The sequence below is a fragment of the Orcinus orca genome, chromosome 18 (genome assembly GCF_937001465.1).
Source record: "Orcinus orca chromosome 18, mOrcOrc1.1, whole genome shotgun sequence".
Lineage (NCBI taxonomy): Eukaryota > Metazoa > Chordata > Mammalia > Artiodactyla > Delphinidae > Orcinus > Orcinus orca.
The window spans coordinates 43448556-43475159 of NC_064576.1; positions in this window are offsets into that span (position 1 = coordinate 43448556).

A 26604-nucleotide genomic window follows, 5' to 3' on the forward strand; every position below is an offset into this window, starting at 1 on the left:
CCTACCTGAGTGGACCTCTGAAACAGCTAGAGAATTAAAGCTGAATTTGAGCAAGAAGTGAAGCAGATGGCACCTGATGCAGACAGCTCTTCCAAGACTCTGGACTAGGCCAGTACTCTGCATGATCCCCACTGATTAAATCTCTCTCATAACCTTTGTTCTAATTGCTGTCATCATGGAACTGCTATATCTTCCTCATTATATAATAACTGATGATACATCAACTTGCCACTCTCCTTCTTATACTCTTTTTCATAGACAAAATTTTCAAAGAATGAAAATTTTTGTGAATGGATTTATGCCTGGAACGAAAGTTTAGAGGAAGTGACTCTGGTCTTTTAGTCCTTTGAGTTTACCTATGAGAGACTGGATAATTGAAGTTTTGGGACTCCTCCTTGTAGCTACAGGTTTATTGATGCTCCTTGCCCTACGACATACAGTGGATATCCTCTTTTGGTGGTAATTCTATGAAAACCATTGATATTGCCTTAACTCTGCTGTGAATAAGTCCCTGGCTCCAATTCTTGGCCATTTAATTGATCTGTTCAGCTTGGAATTATTTCACTAACCAAGGGCAGGAGCCATCATTACTCCCCTTTATATTAAAATGGTTGAATTTCCTTAGGATAGTTCTTTCACTAGAGTTATGTTATTATTATCTCTCTTAATATCCATCCAGACCCCGTATACCTGGGAAAAATAATGCCTTTTTCTGCATTTCCTGAAGTCTAGTCACTGGAGGAAATCTAACAGATGGTTGGATACCCCATCAGTACCCAAGATCACTCACTGAATACTGGGATCCTTGGCTGCCTTCAATCTTGCTGGCATACCACCACTATGGCTTATTCAGAATTCATCTGCTCTCCCAGCATACCCTGTTAATTTACTCGAATACACAGCCTCCTTTCCTTGTTTGATCAATAGAACCAGAAACACACCCATCCCCCACCCTTGCAAAAATTCTCTAGAAATATTTGTTCCAAGTGACCCTGCAATTACCTGGAAACATTGGATTCAGCTTTAAAACACCTACCTTTACCTCACTATGTAACAGCAAAACATATTCTTATGATAAGCCTTTTGTATTCCAACAAGGACGTCTTCTAGGCTACTCAAATAAAACAGACCCATGATTTAATTTCACCTTTGACACCTCCTTTCCCTATGCTCTACCTGGCTATGTCTTTATTTGTGGTTGGAATACTGCCCCCAGGTGATGTGCTCCGTGGTGGTACATTATTCTGGTTCCCCCCAGAATCTGTGATTCTCGATTTGCAATTCTAAGATCCCAAATAAATTGCCTTTTTACTTCTTTACAGTTTGTGGTCCTTTCAGTTAAAAACCTCATGAATTACTAAAGCCATAGCTATTCCTCTCTACTTCTTTTCACAACCATATGTCTTGAAGGTATTGTCTGAACTCATCTTAATCCCTGACCCCGAATGCTCCTCAATCCATTGCAGTCTTACTTCTCCAACCACCCATCTAACGAAACTGCTTTTGCCAAGGCATTAGTGTCTTTTCTTGTGGCTTTATTTATCTTTCATTTTCATTTTTTAATTGCAGAGAAGTGACCAACATGCATTCCTATCCCTGTGCTAAACAATTCTGGCCTAAACATCATTTACTTTCCCTGTTCCAAACAACCTGAAACAAAGCATATTTTCCTATTTTTGTGGTAAACAATATTGGGATTGGGCAGAAATAACAGCTCGTGGACTAGGACATAGTTACTTCTGGAAGATTAGACTGTGAATTAACTTTAAAAAACCTAAAACCCCCCAAGTTACCCATCTGTTTTCACTTTAAGATGCCTATCTATGTGCCAATCCAAAGCTATTACATCATAAATTCTGCACATTGCCAACCAGCCCCCAGGCTTCACTGCCTCCCTGGTCCAAATAACATATCATGTGTTATAAGTTCCTATCTAATCTGATACTTTCTTCAACTTTTAATACCCTTCAACTCAATCTTTAATTCTAAGCATACCAATTAATTCCACATCCTACAATATATCACACTTCTTTCTTCTACGCTTTCACATACATATTTTTTCTTTACCTGAAACTTTCACAACACATTGACATTCTCTTGAACAACTTTACTCCTTCAGAGATCAGTTTAAATATCACTTCTTTCAGAAATATGTCTTTTGCTCTTCATAGCTTGGAGCGTTGTGGTTTACCCTGATATGTTAACTCCCTAGTATGATTTAAATGTATCTCTGGCATACAGAATATTTTAGGAGTCCAATAACTATTTGTGGAATAAATTAGTTATTTAATTTAATTTAATTTTTTTCACAGAACACAAGAATATATTTTTAGTAAAGGAATTTATATCTCAAAACCTAACAGAGTGCCTGGCATACAAAAGGTAGTTGGTAAATGTTTGTGATTTGCTATTGTTGAATTTTGAATAGCTTCCAGAGCTCAGGAGAAAAAAAGCATACATAACTACTATAACCAGAATAGATACTCTCAGGCATTCTCTCACAGTGCATTTATGTACATTGTGAAAATACTAAAGAGTAAACTAAATATACTGCAGTAAATACTTTAAAAATACTTTAAACAGATATTTTGATACATTTATTTCAAACAAGGGACGCTAAGACTAGATCCCAGCATTATTATTATTTCTTTAATGTCAGTGACTAAGAGTAGAACTAAAATGGCAAGATATATTTGCAAGAAATGTTTTGTTTCTCTTGAGAGATGAGTTAGCTTTTGTTTTGAGAGAATAATTTTAAAAACATTTCTACAATATCAAATGAAATAATTACCTATGCATAGTTCTTGGGCAAGACCTGAAAGTAGTGAAAGATGCTTTTATTTAAGTGAAAAAAAAAAAACTGTTTTAGCCCTACAAATTTAGTATACACTGCAGAAAATGTATATCACTTTATATTATGTTTTCATTAGGGAAATATTTATTTTAACTTTTAAAAATATTTCTTAGTGAAAATTTAAAAATTTGTTATTTTCCTCCTTTTGCACATTGCTTAAGTATTTTATATGAAGCACATTTATTTCAATTTTAAAACCATAAATTCATTATTACAAACAATATCAAAGATCAAAAACTGACAAAAAATTCTCAGAAAATAAAATACAATACTACATATGTATTTAATCTCAAAAGCCCTCCACTCACAGTTAATGTTTTATTATTTAAAAAAAAAGAAAGAAAGAAAAGAAAAGGGAAAACATTTAGATAAATTAATTAATTTTAAAAATCAACTTTGTATTATTATAACACTAGAGAATGAAACATCATCATCATATATTGGTATGAAAGAGTAAACTAGTGTTCAAAATAAATGTCTGGTTATTTTAAATTTTCAAATCTTCCAATTATCCCCAAAAGAGAGGCTCAGATGCAGGAAACATAATGGATAAAGTTCAAGAACCACATGCTACTATTTAGAAACAAGAAAAATGAATATAGTTATTAATGTTGCTTCTGGGTACAATTTTCTTTTATAAGGTAACTGGAATTTTAAGTAAGGCTTTTTATCAGAAGTATTGAAACACACACACACACACACACACACACACATTGGTAAGACAGAACAATAAAAAAAGAGAAATAAATTATGAGCCAAGGAAAAAGTATATATATTCAAGACTCCATCCATCAGTGAATTCTGAATCTCAATTAATTTGCCTGTAAAACAGAATTACAATTAATAAAGTTTCTCATATTATGGTTTGTGGAAATAAATAAAACATACATTTAAATTTGCTTTGTCACTTAAACCCTTAAGTCAATTTCCAAAAAAATTACTAAATGTGGAAATGTAACCAATAGTATTTGTGAAATAAAAAGAGAACTTTTATGAACTAGATGCATATCAGTACAGTGCAACATGTTGCTTGAAAAAGTATACCTACTTTAAATAATAAATAGATATATAAAATATAAACAAAACAAATAATACATGTGTGGTTTTCCTGTTAAAATTTTAAATGCCCAATTCATACATATATCTTTTTTAAATTAAAAGTATTTTTAAAATGTTTGAAATGACAAAAGTAAAATATTTAAAAAAACATTAAATTCAGAATAAGAAAAATTGTGTTTGAGGTCTTGATGATAATGGTTGACAAATAAACCACATTTAGATCCTGAAAATCCTAAACACACAAAAAAAGGGAAAATCTAGGAAGAAAGGCAATTTAGAGAGAAAGATTCATGCAGTACGAAATGCTATAAAATTCTGAAAGTGCTTCTAATATGAAATTCAGTTGGAAATTGACATATTAATGATTAAATAATGCAAGTTCTGCTTTGAGAAGATATACCACACACCAAAAATATTACAATAATGTGCTAATTTTTATAGACAGGTACCGGGAAATAAAACAGTAGCAAAAGATTCAGAAGGTATCAGATTAAGGTTGACCTGGGTAAAATGAATTTATGTGGTTTCAGAGGATTCAGAGGAGTGGCTGTAACATCTGTTATGGGCTAATGGAAGTCTGAATTAATAGAAATCCTAGAATCTGTAATGCCAACATTTCCCAGTCATATTGTAGAAGAAAGAAAATTGCTTATGAATATATCATTCCATATTATTTATATCATTTCATATAAATGCTTATATGGAATGATACAGCCCATCTATCATGGCCAACCTGTTTAACCATAACTATTGGATGGCCTAGGGAACATTCTTTTCACCATCAAGAAATTTACTGACAAGGAGACAAATAGCATACTTTTAAAATTCTCTGGTAAGTAAACTATAGGTTCTGATGACAAAAATTGAGCTCTTTGAAGTCAATGGCAATAGTGTACTAGATGATGGTACCTAAGAATCCAAGACAATATGGTTCTATTGTCATATACCACTGACAGTTGTCCAATCAAGCTTGCCACTTGTTTTGGTAAGTAAGGTTTTATTGGAACACAGCCACACCTGTTAGATTATGTATGTCTATGGCTACTTTCTTGCCACCACAACAAAGTCGAGTATTTTGCCTCCTGGAGCCAAAAAAATGTTTACTATCTTGCCCTTTATACAAAAAATTTGCTGGTCCCTATTATGATCATGGGAATGGAGGAGTGATCAGTAGATTTTAGTTACCTAAAAACATCTCTGGAAGAAACAAGTTTATTATAAGGTGTGAATTAGATAGTCCACTAAGTTATTATTTGGTCTATTTAATCAGAAAGAGTGATTTCTTTTGTGAGCAATTTGAGTTTAATCATCATGGTGGGATTTTTATGCTCTCTCCTGAAGTTACTTTATTTAAGTTATTTCACATTCAGAGCTTTTTCACAGATTATAAGACTGTTTTTCTAGAAATGACCCTGAAAAACTGCTACAAATCTGAAATGGAAATTTTTATCCATGTTTTCCCCAGACATTAGGCCCTAGACACTAGAAAATGAAAAATATCAAAATATTTAAGTAGTTTTTAAATGTTCTCCCTGAATTTAAGCAAGCACCTCACAACACTTAAAAACTACCATATCCATGAGAAAAAAAGGGAGCCTCTGAAAACCAGATAATAAATTGTGTACTTGCCAAAGTCCATATCCTGGTGTGTTTAATGGGCTGATGGATTCAACCTGCAGTTTTTTCCTCAGTCCCAGAAAGAATAGTTGAAAAAGCTGTATTCAGAAACTGTCCCAATTCACAAATTTCCTACTGGTTTCCTGACCCACAAAGTCAGGACTATAAGGAAGAATGTGTCAACTGGACTACCACCACCCACCTGCCATTTTAGTAAAGCTAAGGCTGTACTGTATTGAGAAACAATTTGCAGATATTAATGCCACATTAAAAACTTAAAATATGAAAGGATAAAGATTCTATTATATCCCAAATTAATTAATTCATTTGATAGGTACAAATTCCAGATGGATCTTGAATAATAACTAGATGACCACCAACGCAATCAGGTAATGATGATAATTGTACCTGACATTCCAGGTGTGATATTTTTACAGAAGGAGAACCAACAAAGCTCCTGACACTTAGTATGCAGCTATCAATTTGGCATAACATTTTTTCTCAATGAACATTATTAGGGAAAGTGGAACTTGTTTACCTTATCCTAACAGAAGCATCAACATCACCTCAATGTCTTACCACAGACAAATGACAATTCTCTTCCCTTCAGTTTGTAAGAACTTTGATCACCTCGATATCCCATAAAACATTGCATATTTCCACAACATCTGTGATATTATGGTCATTGGATCGGGTGGGTAGATAATAGTAAGTGTGCTAGATGTCTTACTTGCCAGAGGATAGGAGAAAAATTCTGCAAAATTTAAGGGGCATGTCACATTGATGAAATTCTACGGGGGTACAGTAGTTGGAGCATGTTAAGAAATTACCTTTAAAGTGAAAGACCTTAAGTGATTTACCTTGTACCACCTGTCACTAAGAAAAAGACACAAAGTTTGATTTTCCCTTTTGTTGGAGATATAACACAAAATTTAAGTGCTCTTTACCCATGAATTTGCTAATAATTTCACAAGTTTACCAGCTTTGGATGAAACCCAGGGCAAGAGAGAGGTCTGCTGCTGGTTCAAGCTGTTGAACAAGCTGTTCTGCTCTGAGAATCATATTACTCAGAAGATCCAATAGTGGTAGAAGTGTCTGTGGCTGATAGGAATATTACAGGGAGCCTGTGGCCAGCACAATCAGAGAATTATAGCCCAGAAATACTTTGTGAGCAAAAACATAATTCTTCTTCCAAGAAACATTCTCTATTTGAGAATCATCACCTGGTTTACTATTGGGTCATAGAAGAGACTGAATGCTGACTAGGAGACAACTATGATCTTACTAGCCCATTATGATTTACAAAATCATAATAGGTGGTGTGTTTATGAACATTCTACTATTATATAGAAATGGTATATATGAGAATGGGCCTCAGTAGTTTCAGAAGGAAATTGCATACACATGTGGCTCACACTCCCTGGTAACTATTTCTACTGTTTTATCACTTCTACCTCAACTAGTACCTAGGAACTTATATTAATTTTCTTTTGCTAGTAACAACCACAAATGTATAACCTTTAAACAATGCAATTCCCAGGTATCAAGAGTCAAGATATGGCTTGGGTCCTCTGATCAGGGTCTTAGAATATTGCAGTCAAGGTGTTGGTCAGGCTACCTTATTGTCTCAAGGCTCAACTAGGGAAGAATCTGCATTCAAGCCCACTCAGGGTGTTGCCAAAATTCACTTCCATGTGTTTGTAGAACTGTGGCTTCTTGGTAAATTTCATCTGGATGATGCCCTAATCTCCCAGGTCCTCAAGTCTTAGAGAACACTATCAACTCTTAAAGGCCACACACAAGTTTTATAGGTCATTCAGTTCTTTCCCACACGGGCCTACTCAGTATGGCTGCTTTCTTCATCAAGTCACCACAGAAGAACTCTAAATTCGAATTGGAAGATGGCATCTTATATAACATAACATAAATACTGGAGTGTTAATGCATAATCTTTGCTCTATTGTATTGGTTAGAATCAAGTCATAAGTCATTTCCATACTCAAGGGGAGGATGATATACAAGAGTACAGTTATCAGAAGGCAGGGATCACTGATGATTGTCTCAGTCTATATGTGCCACAGACCTCATGAGGAGGAGCCTATGGCCAGGAAAGGTAAAATCATAGATCTGTTTTATGGATGAGCTTGACATGTGTGGTCTCTGCATTTATTACACTAATAATACGTGGAATTTTTGCTTACAATTATTAAAACTTTGGACAGTAAAAGTTTGGAAATCTTATTTTCAAATGTAAATTTTCCCCTGACCAATTAAGGCTTTTAATGCCACTGAATCAAAAGGCAAGAGGTTACTCTATTGGTCAGGATGGTTAGTCCCAGTTATTAAGGAAAAACTGGGTTGCTTGTAAAATGTGGCTAACGAGAACTATTTCTGGAAACAAGGAGACTGACTGAGGTGCCACTTAGCAATCTTATATCCAGGAATAAAGATCAGTGGAGAATTTTGACAACCCATTCAATACAGGAGCATTAAGGACTCAAAACCTTCAGCAACAAAGCTTTGGCTTACACCACCAGGTAAATAACTCTGACAAAATTGGTATTCAGAAGATAAGATGTATATGGAATGGATGGGGAGACACAAGAAGTTAGGATCAATAACCTAGGTCATTTATCAGCTACAGAATTCACCTTCTTTCACTTTCCTTGTAAGGACATTGTGAAGATACAATGGTTAGGTATGCCACAGGTTTGGTAGGACATTGATCACATTGAAGATATTCACACTTTATCATTAATGATTGGAAACAAATTCTGTTTTGGCCCTTATCAAACATCAAAATACATGTATAACTAAGCTAAATATAATCGTATTGATCAATGTTATTTATGATGGTATAAAATTCCAAAGAGAAACTTCTTCTAGAAAAAAGAAATTTATGTTTAAATAACAGTTAAATCTTTAGTGGTAATTCAGTATGCTTTAAATATTCAGGTTTTAGGAAAAATTATTCCTAAAATATAAAAGCCATTGAAAATATTTCAGCCCAGAATATATATTTTTTCTTTTTCTAAATGGTAAATGTTTCCAAACAACATTTTCCTCCAGTTATCAGGCTCTGACTATATTTGTAATAATCATTAAAAATTTAAAATAGTAATGATAATAACAGCTAACCTATATTAAGCATGTATAATGTACCAGGTATTTTTAAAAGTGATCTACATATTTGATCTACAACTGTTTTATTCCCATCCTATAGGTTTGAAAACTACTACAAAGAGAACTAAAGTAGCTTATACAAGGAGTTAGACATGAAAGCTTTCAAAAACGATATGAGAGACCCATTCTGAAAGAATTTCTCTAGGATGTACTCAAGTAGAAGCTTAAATAACCTAGATTACAAAAGATTATACAAAATGATCATCAAAATACCAGTAAAAATGATAAATTGTGACAACATAAATAATTATTAAATAATAATATACCTTTTACAATAAATAATAGCACATAAAATCCCTTGGAAGACTTAGAAATTGAATTTGGGCAATAAAAATGAAATTAGGCAAATATTGCTATCATATCTTGGTAGAAAATAAAAAAATTATAAATGCATACAATGATATAAAAAGTTAAAAATATGTGGTGAAATGCTAAACTTAAATCTAAAATCACTAGAATAGATATATATAGCTTCCTAACAAGTAAAGAACTTAGCCTTCTCCTATTCCACACCAAAAAAAAAAAAAAAAAAAAAAAAAAAAAAAAAAAAATCAAAGGAATTTGAACCATTCAACAGAAGGCAGGAAAATTTTTATTGTTAATTACAAAAGTCATGGTAAATAATAAACACAAAATAGAACATCAAGAATGATTAAAAATATTATATTCAACAGAGTAAATTAGAACAAATATGGGTATAGACATAGACCTAAAAATAGAACTAGACATGCACTTGCAACTACACCCAAAACTTAACCTAATCTATACCTAGACCAATATCTACACATACACAAACACATGGCTATGCCAATTGTTGATTAATGTAGTTACTGAGATACATGTAAAGCAAAAGGACATTAAAAAGTTGAAATTACAGAAATGGAAAAGCATTTATGAGGCAAATAGTAACAAAATAAAGAGATGCTAGTATCTCTACTATCAGACGCACAGAATTTATGGCAAGAACCATTAATGAAGAAAAAGAGGAATAAAAACAATCTCTCCAGGAAAATCATAAACATGAAAGCAGCTAAAATAATTTAAAATGGATAACACCAAAATTTCTAGAATTTTAAAAACATTAAGACCACAAAGTGGGATGTTTAAAAATATTTCTCCCAAAACTAATAAAATAAGAAGAAAAAAGAATATATAGACAAGTTGCATCATATCTTTAGTGAGATTGATTTAATAAATATATAAAGAACTTTGAGCCAACCAAAATTATGTCTTCTCACTCAAGTTTACAATTTCATTAAGAACTGCTTTGTATTACATAACAAATAAATGACACTAAGCACATTCTCTTATCACAGTGTGAAAACACTAGAAATTAAGAAGAAAATATAGCTAAAATGTTCATCCCCTAAAAAATTTAAATGTATAGTTTAAATAATTATTGAACTAAGAAGAAATCAAAGATGACAGTAAAAATTATTTAAAAATAAATACAAGTAAATTGCATTTAGAATGCTTATATATAGAATTTAAAATCTCACACATTTTAAAGGTAAATGTAAATGTACCTTTAAAATTTGAGGTAAATGTAGTCTTGCATATATTTATTAAAAATAAGATAATGATAATTGTGAATATTAACAAATTTTAAGTTCTAATATTAAATAATTGGAAAAAGAATGAGAAAATAAAACAAAATAAAATTGAAAAAAATAATCAGTAAAGATAAAAACAGCTTACAGAAACAAATTTAAAAAATCAGTAGGGCTTCCCTGGTGGCACAGTGGTTGAGAGTCTGCCTGCTGATGCAGGGGACACAGGTTCGCACCCCTGTCCAGGAGGATTCCACATGCCGCGGGGTGGCTGGGTCCGTGAGCCATGGCTGCTGAGCCTGCGCATCCGGAGCCTGTGCTCCGCAAGAGGAGGTTACAACAGTGAGAGGCCCGCATAGTGCAAAAAAAAAAAAAAAAAAAATCAATAAAAAATAGAAACCAGTATCTTAATAAGATGGATAAAAACAGAAAAACAATTGGCAAGTGTGGTGAAGAAAAAAATATGTTATCAGAGAAGATAGAAATAGAAAACATAAAAGAGAAAAAAGAATAAATGTTACATGAAGACCAGTGGGAAGAGGCATATTTAATCATTTGTTTAGCCATTTATTTTGGAGAAAGTTATGAAATAATTCAGATAAATTTTAAAGTTTAATAGAAATGGCTAATAATCTAAGAAATTAGTATGCAGGAAGTATTACTTAAAAGAACACCCAATTAATCAAAAAATAATTGAATAAAAGAAAAAATTTTCTTAAATATTTACCTTATATGAACATACCAATCCTAGGTAATTTAACTTATGAATTCTGCAACCATTTAAGGACCATAGAGGTCAAACGTTATACAAATTTTTCTCTTTCAGGAAAAACAAACATGGAAAACCTTGTATTTCATTTTGAGTTTAATATAATTGGATTCCAACTACAAAGGGCAGAACAAGAGAAGGCAAGTATAAGCTAAATCTCATTTATGCAACTTTGTATTTGGAAAAGAATATATTATGCTAAGTTTGGATTATGACAAGATTGCATGAATGTTTAATCATTAGGAAGTCCGTATATGTAACAGATCACATTGGTAGATTTTAAAACAAACGTATCACAAAACCACCTAAGTAGATCCTGAAAACAAAAACTATTTGATAAAATGCACTACTCATTAAATTTGTTTAATTAATATCTACCAGAAAACTAGAGCATGCGTTATACTTAAGTTTTAAAAACATCTGAAAATACAGTTAAAGTCAGCAACAAAGGAAATGCGTGTGCTATCTGAGAGAAATAACAAGCCAGAAATAACAGCAGAATCACAGAAAATCAAAACACTCATAAATTAAAATTTTAACCAACTCTAGGTAAATATATATGATAACTTGGATGAAAATAACAATTTTCAAGGATGATATAATTTGATAATGCTAACCCTAAAAAACCAATTTACATAGTAGGTATAGAGATATTTTCTCCAAAACTATTTCCAACAAATGTTCCTGGTCTAGACAATGTTATGGACAATTCAAAACATCCAAAAATTAAATTCTTAAGATAAAATAAAATATAATTAATATGGTCTTAAAATACTACAAATATATAAAATAATTAGGAATTAGCCTACTTAAAAATATAAAAATGTATAATTAAATACACACACATACAACACACACAATTATGAGAATAACTGAATATAAAGACAATTACACCATTTTCCTGAATAAAAAGTTTAATAGTATACTGATGTCAATTTCAGTATGCCACCATACTTTATTATAGAGTTAAGCTGATTTTCCAGTTCATCTGAAGTTAGCCAAGGTAATTTTGAAAAAGAATAAAGTGATACATACACCAATATATATATATAAAATGCTGTGAGAGTAAAGTAATTAAAATAGTCCCAGGCATAGTCAGACAAGAAGCTAGAATAGAAAGAAAATGATGGAGTTATGTATACAAGTGAACCCAATCATAATAAGTTGGCTGTTCAAATCAGTGACAGTCTGTAGTCAGGGCAAAGGAGATGTTATCAGACTTGACCTCTTAAACAGGTATAAAATCAGACCAAATGCTCAAGGTAACCATTTTCAGATGTGGAGAATAGACAGTGCTGGACTGCAATCTCTTTTGGAAGGAAAACATACAAGATGAACTGTGCTCTAGCTCTCTACCTAAAGGTAATTTTTCAACTGTGAAGTTTAAGGTGGAGCTTAAGCACTTTGGCCCCATTAAGCTGAGGGGATATAAACTGGAGTTTGGGCTAGTAAAACAGTAAAATTTATGGGCTAGGGCACTGGAAAGGAGGGCTTAATCCAGAGGTTTGGGTGGGAAGTGTTGCGTTGAGAAGTATGTGGGATGATTCTCTATAGAGCCTTGGCTCAAATTTGGGCTGCACATGAGCAGGGTGAGACTTCAGGAGGCCTAGCAGAGAATGGCTGTCTCAGGGCTAAGAGCAGAGATTCTTGTGGTCACATAGGACTGGGAGCACTGCCATTGGAGTTTTGGTTCAACTAGAGCAGGATTGATTGTAGTACCTGGCGTTCCTCTGAGGCACCAGAAAGATCACATCTTAGGAGTAAGAACCACAATAGAGTAAGAGATACTCTACACCCAATGATATCAAGATAGGCTACCAGTAAAATAACTGATTGACAGAACACTCTTTAAAAGAAGGCAACATAATGTATACTCCTTGTTATACAAATACAATGTCCATCATACATTTAAGTATTTGTAAATATGCAAAGAAGAAAAATATGCCAAGAAGTCATGAAAAAAAGCAGTCAGTAGAAAAGGGCTATAAAGTGACCCAGATGTTTGAATAGGAGAGAATGGCTTTAAATAAGCTATTATAATATGTTTAGGGAATTAAAGTAAATTATAATCTCAATGCATGAAGAGATTTGAGAAATGTAATCTAACAGAAAAAAAAATTCTAGAAATAAAAAGCACAATATCTAAAATAAGTGAGGCAGGTGATTGGAGTTGGCAAAAGAAAGCATCAGTGACAATCAGAAAGGAAAATAATTTTGAAAAATTAAAGAGAGCTCAATAACATGTAGGAAAATATCACGTAATCTACCTTACTGATATTGGAATCTCAGAAGACAATGTGAGAGAGAATGAGACAGAGAAACTAATTAAAGAAACAGTGGTTAAAATGTTCCCAAATTTGACAAATACTTAATCTAGAGATCCAAATTATCTCAATGAACCCCAAGAAGGATAAATATAAAATAAATCCCAAGTAGCCACATCAAATCAGTGACAAAAGTTCAGATTATTCAACAAATAATCTTGGAACAACTTGCTTTACATTAAAAATAACTCAGTATATTGTATAGTACATGATTTATAGCCATTATCTTATAATAACTTTTAATGGAGTATAATCTGTAAAAATACTGATTACTATGCTATACATCTGAAACTAATGTAATATTGTAAATAAACTATACTTCAATAATTTTTTTTAATTTTAAAAAAGTATTGAAAAATTAAAAAATAAAACAAAATAAAATAACTCAGGTCACTACCTGATGTCATAAAATTCAGATACGTTAAAATGCTAAGCATGAAAAGCAAAACTATTAACAAGAAAAATTAGTGGAGGACTTCTATATATGTACTTATATATTTACTTTTATATGGTTTGAGGGGTTGCATTCTTAAGCAAGCCATGAGTTCCAGATGTCTTAAAGGGAAAAGGACAACAGAAATATTTTAATGATCTTTATGAGGGAAAATTCCATAAACATATTTAAGTACTAGCCACACACTTGGAGAAATTATTTAACTTGTATAACATACAAAGGAATGATAACCAATTTTCAAAGCACTTCTTAAAAAAAACAATAAAAAAGAAAAATAGACAAAACATATTTTTATTCAATTCAAGAGAGAAAAAAATCACAAATAGAAAATATATGTGAAAATAAACTCAAAGAGAAATAGCAATTATCAACACCAAAATTATAATAAAATGTTTTATACATAGTACTGGAAACATTTTAAAGTATTGACAATCAAGTAATATGTAAGCTTTGCCTGGAAGCATGATAAGAGCATTTTTTGATGAATAAGGGGACTAATAAAATTTCAAGGGGAAAAAATGAAAGAGTCAGAGAAAAGTGGATGCTATGTTCAGATAGAAGGAAGCGATCCAGTGCACTTAGATGTCCATGGAAGTATGTTGAGAGTAGAGGTTGAAAATCTTTCAAATGACATATTAAAGAGATTAGAAACTATCTTTTAAGTTGCATCTAATGAGATGTGTTTCATGAAATACTTTTATCATGAGATCAAAATAGAGGTGATCAATTTGAAGACAATGCTGCATTCACTGCCTCCATTTAGAGATTCATATTACACTTAAAAATAAGAAAGCATATGAAAAGAAATAAAATGAGCTTAATTTTTTTAGCTCTATTCTCCCAAATACATTTATCTTTATGATAATATTTAATTTCTGTTATATTTGTTTATTTTTCAAGAAGGAGAGTGGCACAAAGGTTAAGCCATATTAATATTTCATGGAACTTGAGCGCCACAGAACATTTTGGAAAGAGCTATTTCAAGTAATTAGCCATTTAAAATCTGGGGAGTGAGATAATTGTATATATAGATTAGAAAGAGGGGAGATTGCAGACAGGGAGACTATTGTAGTAATCAAGGGGAAAAGTTATACAGACCTGAACTAGATAAGATTTAATACAGAGAGTGTTAAGAGAAAGGACATGGACTGAGGAGATATAATGGAGGTAAAATCCTACAAAACCTGAAGGTCAATACATGCATTTGGGAAAACCTATTTTTAGGTATTAAATAATATTCAATAGCTTTTATACATGGATACTAGTTCATATATACTTATTATAACTTTGACCTGGGATCCACATTTAAGGTCGAATAATGGCCAATATGTGGTGTATGTTATAAGTTTTAAACCATTATTCTAAATAGAAATTTATTACCCAATGATAGCCAAAGTACAGGAATGGTGAAACTATTACTGTGTAGAGCTGACAGATAGGAAAACGTAGGACCAGAAAATAAAGACTCACAGACAAATGGTAACATGAAAACTTTTGACTAACCCATGAAATGGTAGACATCCAAAATTATGTTGCTTTAAGTTTTGTCCTGGACCTCTCTTTGGTCATAGAAAAGCTTTTAGAGGGTTACATCTTGGCTGTATGTAATTGTGTCCTCATTTGAGGATATTAAAATTACTAGTTTTTAGCTTTTCAACCTTCTTGTCAAGTTCATGTTTTCTTTGTTTTATTATTCTCTTTTCTGGTGATTTAATGTAATTAATAACTTTAATATTATCTATCTATTTCAGCATAACATTTCTATGTGCACCAAGACGTTACAAGGCATATTCAAAACTATCCAATTGTTCTTAAAGAAAAAAAAAAATCATAGTGATAATGTCTCTATTCAAATGTTATAATTGTTTTCCACTTTTCATTTCTCAAATAATTTTATTATATGAAATAAAATGATATGCTGGGGTAAACAAAATCAAAGTTAGTATATTAGCTAAAAATATTGTTAACTAAGAAACACTAAATTTGATAATCACTTTGATACTTACATTTATAATTAAAATTGCTGCAAATACATTTTATTTCATTACTTTTGCATCAATACATATTCCAAATATTTTCAAGTAGGGAAGAAAGGACAGTTAATGTAATGTCTTACTTAGAAAATAATTTCCTGTTATGCAGGTTTTTAGAATGATAATGTGATTGCAAAAGCCTTTGAAATTAAGAGGCATATCTATGCCTTAATGTATCTGCAATATCTCTTCCTTAAGAAGTCATAAAATTAATTACTAAATCAATATATCATATGGTGTCCTATGTATATTTTCAATGTTTTTGAGAAAATAAATCCAGAGAAATATTCTACATACAAATTTACTAGGTAACTGAAGCTAGAAATTCAACTGAGCTCATTTTTTTTCAGACATGGCAAATAAAATTGTTAATGTCTATATTATTAAAAAATGTATGTGTCTATTCTCCACATAGTGCAAAATAAACGAATACTCTCTATATCTATACCTACATATGTATATAAATTTAAATTAGATGGTTCCTAAACAGACTTAGGGCAAAGTAAATATTTATTTCCAAAATAAATAACCAAAATGATTTGGTCAATTTTATTTTATTATTTAAAAAAATTTTTTTTGCGGTATGCGGGCCTCTCACTGTTGTGGTCTCTTCCGTTGCAGAGCAGAGGCTCTGGACGCGCAGGCTCAATGGCCATGGCTCACGGGCCCAGCCACTCCATGGCATGTGGGATCTTCCCAGACCGGGGCACGAACCCGTGTCCCCTACATCGGCAGGTGGACTCTCAACCACTGCACCACCAGGGAAGCCCGATTTGGTTAATTTTAGAAGTACAAATTCTAAAGAGAATTTGAGAATTAGAGACTTTGCATGAGCAATAATAAAAACTACAGAGATTGTTTTACTAAAGTTAAATTTATTAAAATTAACATATCTTTAAAATATTTAGATAAAAGTTTATTAGTCTACTATTAATCATATGTAAAATTTAAACAAATTATATGTTTTAGTGATTAAAAACAAATGTTTTGCTTATTATAATTTGATTAAAGTATTTTACATTTTATATGAAAAAATACCTGAGAGTAGCAAGGAAATTTATATAAAAGAATAATAATTAAGGGGGTATTGCTTTATTGGTATCAGAATAGTCTCTCAATACTATGAAATCAACATAGTATTGACATATGTTAGTAAGAAATAATAGAAATCCATAAATATATGCCAGTATCCACTAATATATTAGGAAATTGGGAAATAAAAGGATTACACATTAATTACTCAGGCACTAATGACTAGTAACTGGAAGACCTAAAGAAAGATACTCACAGTGTCTTGATGAGTTAAATTTAAAGAAAAAAAATTACTTAAAATATTGATAAAACAATATCAACAATTTAGGATTTGGGAAATCTTCATCAAGACTGAAAGCACAAAAGAGGAAGATCATTTCTATGCATTGTTTTTAATCAATTTCAGAACATTAATGGTTCTGTTTTCAAAGCAGAAGGACTGAATTACTATCTTTGAGAATACCATAACTTAAGAAAGAAATTTTAACATCTAACATAATACAGAAAATGTATTCAAAGACATAAATTTTTGCTGTTTTTTGTTTGTTTTTGTTCTAGTGATTGAGTTATATATATATATTTACATATATATATATAAAATTTTCCATTATAGATTAATATATAATATTGAGTATAGTTCCCTGTGCTAAAAAAAAAAAAAGAATTGTGACAGATGTATGTTAGCTGTTCTTTCTTTGACACATGTGTTATATTTGAATGTTAGAACAGCAAGTTTAAAATCAAACATTCTATGACTGACAGGAAAAAAAAAGTTATGAAGATAATTTTAATAGTTCCCATATATCCCACACCCAGTTTTCCCTGTTGTTAATATCTCTCAATATTTTGGTTTATTAGTTACAATCAATGAACCAGTAGTAATACATTATACTAATAAGTCCATACTTTATTCAGATATACTTAGTTTTTTACTAACGTTCTTCTTCTGCTCCAGGATCCTATCCATGATACCCCATCACATTTAGTCAATGCTTCTTTTTAGGCTACTTCTGGTTGACAGTGTTTCAGACTTTCCTTGTTTTGGATAGCTTGACAGTTTTGAGGAGTGCTCCTCAAGTATTTTGTAAGATGCCATATATTGGAATTTGATTCTTTTCTCATGGATAGACTAGGATTATCAGTTTGGGGAGAAAGATCACAGAGGTAAAGTTACAAAAAATCAAAGGTAAATACCAAAAACATGGCATTACTCTTGATATCAACCAGGACCAGCTGGCTGAGGAAGTGTTTCTTTATTGTAAAGTTATGCTTTATTCCTCCCTGATGATTTAATTTTAACTTTGATTGGCAGCTGTGCTTATTTTCACCAGTCCAGGTAGATACCAAAATTCCACCATTATGATACATAGAGTCTGTTTCTCCTCTTGTTGGAAAAGGGAAAGCTTGGCAAGCCTATCAACTTTATTATTCCCTTAGCTTGACTATCGTCTTCAGGTGGATGACGTTCAAGTAATGCTTATATGACTGGACAATATTATCTGTCATCGGTGGGTGAATAAGGCACTACTATTCTATGTGTATGCTCATTACCATTTTGAGCAGCCCAAACAAAACATTAATATGCAAAACCATTGAGGATCATGTGGTAGTTTCAATCTCTTCTCTAGAGAATTAATTTAATAAATCCAAATTTATTTTACAAAGGGGAGAAGTTTTAAAGACTTTAGCATAGTTGGACTTTTAGTAAGCAAACAAGTTGCATTATATTAAAAAGTAAATACATAAAAGATGGAACTTCACAATCTAACCTTTAAGACAAGATATAACCTATCCACTTATAGACATTTTTTAATCTTTGAGAATGGTCTCACTTGAATTTTTTTTTAATCTTTAATATACTGAACATTCTCACTTCTTCCAGACACATCCTTTTAACTCCCTGACCTCCAGTCACCAAGATCTACCTTCAGCATTTTTTCTAGAATCTTTACTCCTCTTTTTAAACAATAGAATCTCAATTTTCCCATTATGAATAATGCATTTGTGCTGGCTAAAGGCAGCAGAAGATTTTTGTTCAAAACTGGAAGTGAGGCAGAAAACATAGGGTGACTGTCAAATTCAGAATATAGTTATCCTTTTTCTCCTTTTGTCTTCAGTTATATAAAGAAATAACAGACTTAGGGACAGAAGAAGGAAGACAAAAAACAATAGTAATAAACCTAACCCGCCCTCCCTAAATAGGGATTCCGATTCCCCCTGTACTTCAATCAAAGAAAGAAATCTTCAGTTCTTCTCTTCTCAGAAGCAGAGAAAGCAGGAGAAGAATATCTTTACTCATAAGTGACAATAAAGGCAATAATAATGATAAGATACAGGAAGAGACTTGCACTTGCTAAATTTTGAAAGGAGGATAAGGGGACAAGAAAACAAGATGGATTGGGACTTCAGGAGAAAAAAACGTTTTTGAAAAGACAGAGGGTCCTTTGTGGGGTCGTTGTGAGAAAAGGGAAGAAGAAGAAGAAAGGAGAGGGCACTCACTTGAGATGCTGTTATCCGGCCTATTAAACTTGAATGGGTTGAAAACCTGATTCTTTGGCATTAAGGTTCATATACTCATAAAGTGTAAGTTAAAACAAAAACAACTAAATCAAACCTACTCATTCCATATATATTGTTTAGATTCACTACTACAAACCTTCAATAGAATTATTCTTTTTTTTAGAATTACTTGCACATATTCAGCTCAGCCTCCAGGAAAATAATTGACCTAGGGAGGGAAAGAGTCCCTTTCCCCAACAACAGCAGGCAATGAGGGCTTATTTAGGGTGAGATAAGGGACAAGAAAGCGTCTACCTCAAGAAACAGATGTAGATAGAGAGATTGACTAAAGTCACTATCTCCAGAGGAGAGTTACAAATATAGAAGTATTAAAAGGTAAAGCAATAAAGGTATTCATTGAAACTAATGAATGTAGTTAGGGTCAGTGTCCCCTGATTAAGTAGAGCAAACTTGTGACATTCTTCAGGTTGGGTTAATTCAAACATTTCTGGAGTTCTTACAGACTTCAGGACATTGGGCTAAATACCTGGTATACCAATCTAAACACATGTTATCCACTTCTCTCCACCTCATTTAAGACACAGCAGAGTATGAAATTATTATTGTTCATTAAAAAAATCTTACCAGTCATTTAATCAATTTTTATTTATTCAAATTACATTAAAATGTTCTGTGGTTATAGAAGAACATACATTCTTAGAACTTACAGTGTGGTGAAGGCAACAGACACTAAACAAATATATTCATAGTATTGGGGTGTGGATATGGGCCAAGAAATAAGATAGAGGGAGAAGGGGTATATGAAACGTCTGAAGAGAAGGATGTCACAATTTCAGTATCAGATATTTTATTGATAAATATTTCCTCAATGATTAAATGTAATTTTCTTGGTTAAAATGAATTAATCATTGGTCATAACAAAAAGGTGCATTTTTAAAATTTCTCAATAAAACATTTTCTATGGGTACTAGTTATAAAATAAATATTTTAAATGTATTGATGAATTCAATGTGTCAGTTAACATGATGTAAAATAAACATATTTGTAATATTTTGTGGGCATTTATCTTATTTGAAGAAAATTTATGAGAACAAAAATGGAAAACTGGTGACATGGATAAGGATTAAATTTAAGTACATTAGAATAAATTATTTTTTATCACGTATTCCTAAAACATCTTTGATTTTATGGCTATAATAAATTTTGTTTTCAGTTACTTAACAGGCATAAATATTCCTTCAAGCATTATGTATCTAGAAGATGTCCATTTCTTTCATTATACTTTAAACGCAGTATTAACCTGACTAAATAAAAATTTATTTATGCATTAGTATTCTCCAAGGTTAGACATTAAATCAAATTAAATCAATTACATCCACATGTAATAACTTTCTTAGTGGCTTCTTCCACTCACTCTTGTGAATTATCAAGACTTATTGGTCTCCACTGAATTTTCTATATTAAAATTCTGTGGCAATGTAAAAATTAGTGTGGATAATTTCCAATCTCAAATGTAATTCTAATTGTGCAACCTCACATCTCTATAAAACTATCAGCCGTTAGATATTAAGACAAACATATTGCTTACATTAAAATTAGAAAAACAGAATAGTTTGCTATAATAACATAACATTTGAGAGTCAGCTTTGATTTAACATCATTTATACCAGAATTAGATCAGTGTTAAACATATGAAAACTTGTATTTTCTTAAAATGTGTGAACAAAATAACTGAAGTTCAATATTAGATGTTTGTACATAATCTAGGGGAAACACCTAAGACATAGTCTACAATGTTTTGGAGATTCAGGAGAGTCTTCAAGAAAATAATTAGCCTTGAACTAAGGCTCAAAAGATATGCAAATGTATATGATAGAAGGGATGGGAAGATGGGCTATTTCAGGGAAAGGAATACCCATAAGCAGGAGTAAGGAAGTATTAATACCATGAAATTCTGCAGGAGAAATTGTAATTAACTGATGGGAAACAGAAGCAAGTGGTAAGTTCTGAGAGATAAGCAGGGTTCAAATCATGAAAAATTTTAGTTTGCTTCTGTATTTATTCTGTGGATGAACCTGAGCCATTCCAGAATTTAACTCTTTCAACTTTCATTTTAAAACCATCCTAAATATCTGAGAACTCTGTGACAATGAGTGGATTCTGAGTCCTGGATCTGTTGCCCATTCTGCAGTGCGTGTAGCTCAAGAGCCATAAGTGTAGAAAACAGAAACTGCAAAATACTTTGAGTTTTGTTTTTGCATTCACTTTCTGTTGTTCCATTTACATGGTTCTACTTCATATTCTCAATTTATTGATATAAATAATACCATGTAACATTTTATTTTACTTAGTTGTTTTAGATCTGACTTTTTCAACTTTGAGAGTCAAGGTTTGCCTTTTACTCATCATAGTACACTGAGCAATTAGTTATTCAAAGAAAACAATATGTAGCTTGTGCTTAATATTTTGAATAAATCAATATTTTTACTGGCAACATTTTAATTGAATAATGTATATGTAGGAACTTCTGTTTCAATTAATTTATTTCATTCCACTCAATATTTATTTTATTAAATTGAATTTTAAGTTTACAGTATTAGTTTTTACTAAGAGATAATCTAAATGGCAGTATTTTGGAAAATGATTGTACTATTTCTATAGCAATACTCTAGAGGATGTTAATTATTTTTGATATATCCTACACAAAACCCCATTTCTTTTACACTACATACCAGGGAAAATTTTGCTTACTTACAGTTTGTTAGAGTTGAGACACTGACAAGCTCATATTTAAAATGTAATTAGAGCAAAAAATTATTTTCAAATAATTTAGATATAAAAAATCTAGATTCCATGCCTAAGAAATGTTTCTTATTCTATGTTTCATTATTTACATTAATAATTAGATTAATAACCAGTAATAAACTATAGTTATTATTTACTAATTTGATACTTTTATAACTTAATAGTGTGAACTCAAAATGCATAAATATCTAGTTTCAAATAGTGTATCACTTGGGTTTTAGAAGATCCTGGCTGTTTAGGCCTAGAATGTGTTAGTTACAATTTAGTGTTTCTTATAAAATTATACATTTATTTTAAAGAAAAATAATAGGTGTTCCATGAAAGGGTCACCATACTTAAATTTTTTAAAACATAATTTGTACCCTTTTTTTATTTTGATATACATTTATGTTTATAACAAAAGAACAGTAATTATTAAATAAGGTAGCTTAAATTACAAATTTTTCTGCAAATATAATAAAGTTGACATGTAGTCAAATGTTAATATTTATAATATGTTGCCAAATTTCACATAGTTTATTGTATAAAAGGCTCATATTATAGGATTCTGCAATAATTTGAATCATCATATTTCTTATTAGAAGAAAAATAAGAAATTCTGACAGAAAATCTGAATGGAAAATAATAAATTATTCTCTTAAAAGATTTGTTAGAAGAAAATATCTTTTATAATCATGAAATTTAGAACTATAAGTAAGAAGTGATTGAAGATAAATTGTATTTATTTTCTTAATTAGAATGATCTGAACAATCATAAGATATTTCCAAGTTAATCTTACATATGCCCAAATTCCTCTTCTTATTACTTTTAAATCAGAATACATTACCATATTTGATTATGGTTAATAAAAATTGATAGCATTATGAATGATAAGCATAAGAGCTATGACACTATTGTTAAAATGTAGTTTTAGGAAAATTACCTGATTGCAATTAAGAATCCAGTGTTTTCTCAGATTTCATAGGTGTTGCTGCTGATAATTTAATCTATAAATAATATAAGCATCTATCAACAAACCCTGATATTAATTAGAATGGGAAAAATATATTTGAAACTTGTCATATTGTGGTAAATAAGCATGTGCATTTGATTTGAAAAATATCTACTTCTAAGATTCACAATAAAATTATAGAAGTTAGACTTCATTATGTTTCTTCTAATACTATTCTGCTGAAAAAATAACTTTTCCTGGAAATCACACACAGAGGCACATATATATCTATGTAAGTACACATTATTTAAGTGAATCCTACATTCTGAGTTTCTGACATATATATGGGAAATATCTACTTTAAAAACAGTATAACCTAGAATAGATGATGATGGGATTTAAGTTGATGTATTTTTGAATAATACGAAGGGAAATATCAAAAATAGGCACTTGCATCTTTTTATAATTCAGCTAGGAGTGTGGATATGAGATCGGCTTTTGCCTGTAATTTATTTAAACTTTGTTGATGAGCCATTAAATAACAAAGAATCTCAACTTGTCTAGCACTTCCTAACTTTACACATTAAAGTAATTTTAAAAAATAAATATTTACAGATCATAATAATTTATTAGAACACAGAACAAGAAAAAAAAACACAGATACAGATGTATCCACTCACCACGGGGACAGTGAAGAGATCTTTGCTTCCCTTAAAAATTTTATTTTTATTATTGTATATAGTGCAACATCTTATTAGTTTATTCAGCTGCTTATAAACTATAATAATGTATTTCTAGCTATGAAAAAGAAAGCTTATACTCTGAACATGTGGCAATTCAAATAATGAGCTGAATAAGAGAAAAGACAGTGTGAAAGATGGAAAAATAAATAAAATTTGAATTTTATTCATTTGAATAAAGTTGAATAAAACAAGCAAGTGTAGATTTCCACTCAGAGAGTGCATGCTCAAGCTCTGAGCAGGAGTTGGCAGGAATAAACATCCTGGTCCCTCTGATGGTCTTAGTTCCACATGTTTCTCTCAGGGAGAGAATATTTTACATAAGCTAAGATACATATTTTTGTGCCACCTGACTCCTAACTACAGACTAGGTAAGAAATCTGATGTTGAAAAAAACAGCCTCAACAACAAAGGTAAGTTTTCTTTTTGAAGAAAAATCAGATAGTTTCAGACTCATTGAGAAAAGTGTGATGCTTTCTTAGGAGGTGTTGAAACATATTTTTAATGGTACAGTTTTTAATGTTTACATTACTAGTTAAGTTTAAAACCTATCCCTATACAAGTTGCAACTTTCTTCACTCATTAAAACAAAATGTTAAGGAACCATAAAATTTTTTTAATGAGGCATGATGTCTTCTTGTATTTTTGTCACATTTCCAACTTCTTGTTTTTGTATTTGTATTTCTTGTCACATTTCCAACTTCAAAATCTTCAGAAGTATTTATTTTAGAGTATCATTTTCTGAAGTGTCAGATGACATATAAAATTTATGATGTTTACGACTCCATGTTGAAAATGAATGTAGTGTGGCATTAATAGATATTAGTTTATTCTGATATGGGGGCTTTGTTATTCTGTTTTCCTGAGTATCATGGTATACTCTTCTTGTAAGAGTTCTAGCTTTAAATTTTCCAACTTCAAAGTCTTCAGAAGTATTTATTTTAGGTATCATTTTCTGAAGTGCCTATTACACAGCTTAATCATATTCTCAATTTATTGCATTGAAAGGCAGGTAGTCATGATTGTTTCATAGGTTTCATTTTGAATGTTTATTCAAAAATAAATATTTTGGGGCTTCTTTGACTCATAGAGGGAGTCCTCATCTTTTTAGGAATAAAGGTTATGAGAAACGTCAAGATGTTTAATTCACTTGAGAACATGCACTTGTGTCTCATAGTTAGCTTTCACACCTAGGGTCCTATATTTACAAAGTCTTAAAGATTTTTGTAATTTTTGTGGACATATAAGTATGTGTCTATTTTCTGTGTCTGATGATATGGCTCTCATATTTGGGTACACTCATGTGCACAGCTGGCTATTCACTCAAATAAGCATGTACCTAACCATATACATTAAAAATCTACTGAGGACAGAAAAATTGATCATTTATCCTAATACCTCCTCAGTATCTTCCAGGGTTCTCTCACCCATAATTGTATGGCTCTCATTTACATTGACAATTATTCTCCTCACACTACTTTCCTCTTTTCTCTTACACAGATGTTGATAATAACGATTGATTATTTATTGTTTTAGTGACTTGAAGAAAAAACTCTATCAAGTATTTGAATTGCACTAAATATATATGCCAAAAGAGATAGAAATTTAATTTTTCATTAGTATGTCTGCCATTTTGATGTAATCAAATTAATTAGTTCTTATTGATTTAAAAAATTGTATACCTACAATAGAAAGCAGCCTCAAAAGTGGATCAATGTTATAACAATCACTCTCACAGTACAATGTACTTCATTCACTCTCTTAGATTTTTAATTTGTCATTAATTTTCATGATTATATGATGCTTTATCTAAAAAAAGTGAGATAACATTCACTGTCTTTCTTAAATTTACCTTATTTTCAGGATTTTGAAAAATCCTATCTATTTATTCCATAAGCATGTGAAATTTTAGATACTGAAAATAAAAACATTAAAAAATATATGCAAGATACAGCTTCTACCATTAAGAAGTTGGTGGGAAGACAAATAATCCAAGGCAACAGTGCTTTTAATGACAAATATACAATGTGCCATGACATCAGAAGGGTGGAATTTCATTTGATTCAGTCTCTGGGGGTGAGGATTAGGGAATATCAATCAAGTGTTCATGGAAGAGAAGATTCATAAATTCTGTTTTAAGAAATCACTAAGAGTTGCATAAGTAAAGGGTAAGGAAGTGATGTGATAGGCTTCTCAACAAGAAGAGCACATTTAAAAGCTCAGAAGTTAGATGAAATATTGGGGGAACCTGAATTATTTTCCTTTGACTTAAGAAAGTGGCTTTTGTGATAGAAAGGCAGGAGATGAAGGGCTCACAATACTGAAATAATGACCGAAATTCTACTACCTTCCAACAACTTGGCTATGGGCTGCCTCTAGCTCTTGAGTAGTGAGCCAGCAATGGAGAAGAGTAACTAAGGGTTGCTGCATCTTACTACAATGTAATTGTCATCTATTAAACCTCTCTTCATCTGAACTTCAATTTTCTCATCTGTAATGTGAAATCAATATGCATATTTTGTTGCTGTTTATTTTTTCAGATACTCATTTGTTTATTCAGAAAATGCACATTATGTGATTTTACGTATTTACAGCAGTAAACAAAAGAAGTAAAGTTCCTGTTCTCATGTTGCTTACCTTTGAGATGAAAGGAAGACAAGCCAAGTTGGGAAAAATATCAAGTAGAAGAATAAAGCTGGAAAAGAGAAAGAAAGTTACCATTTTCTGGTAAA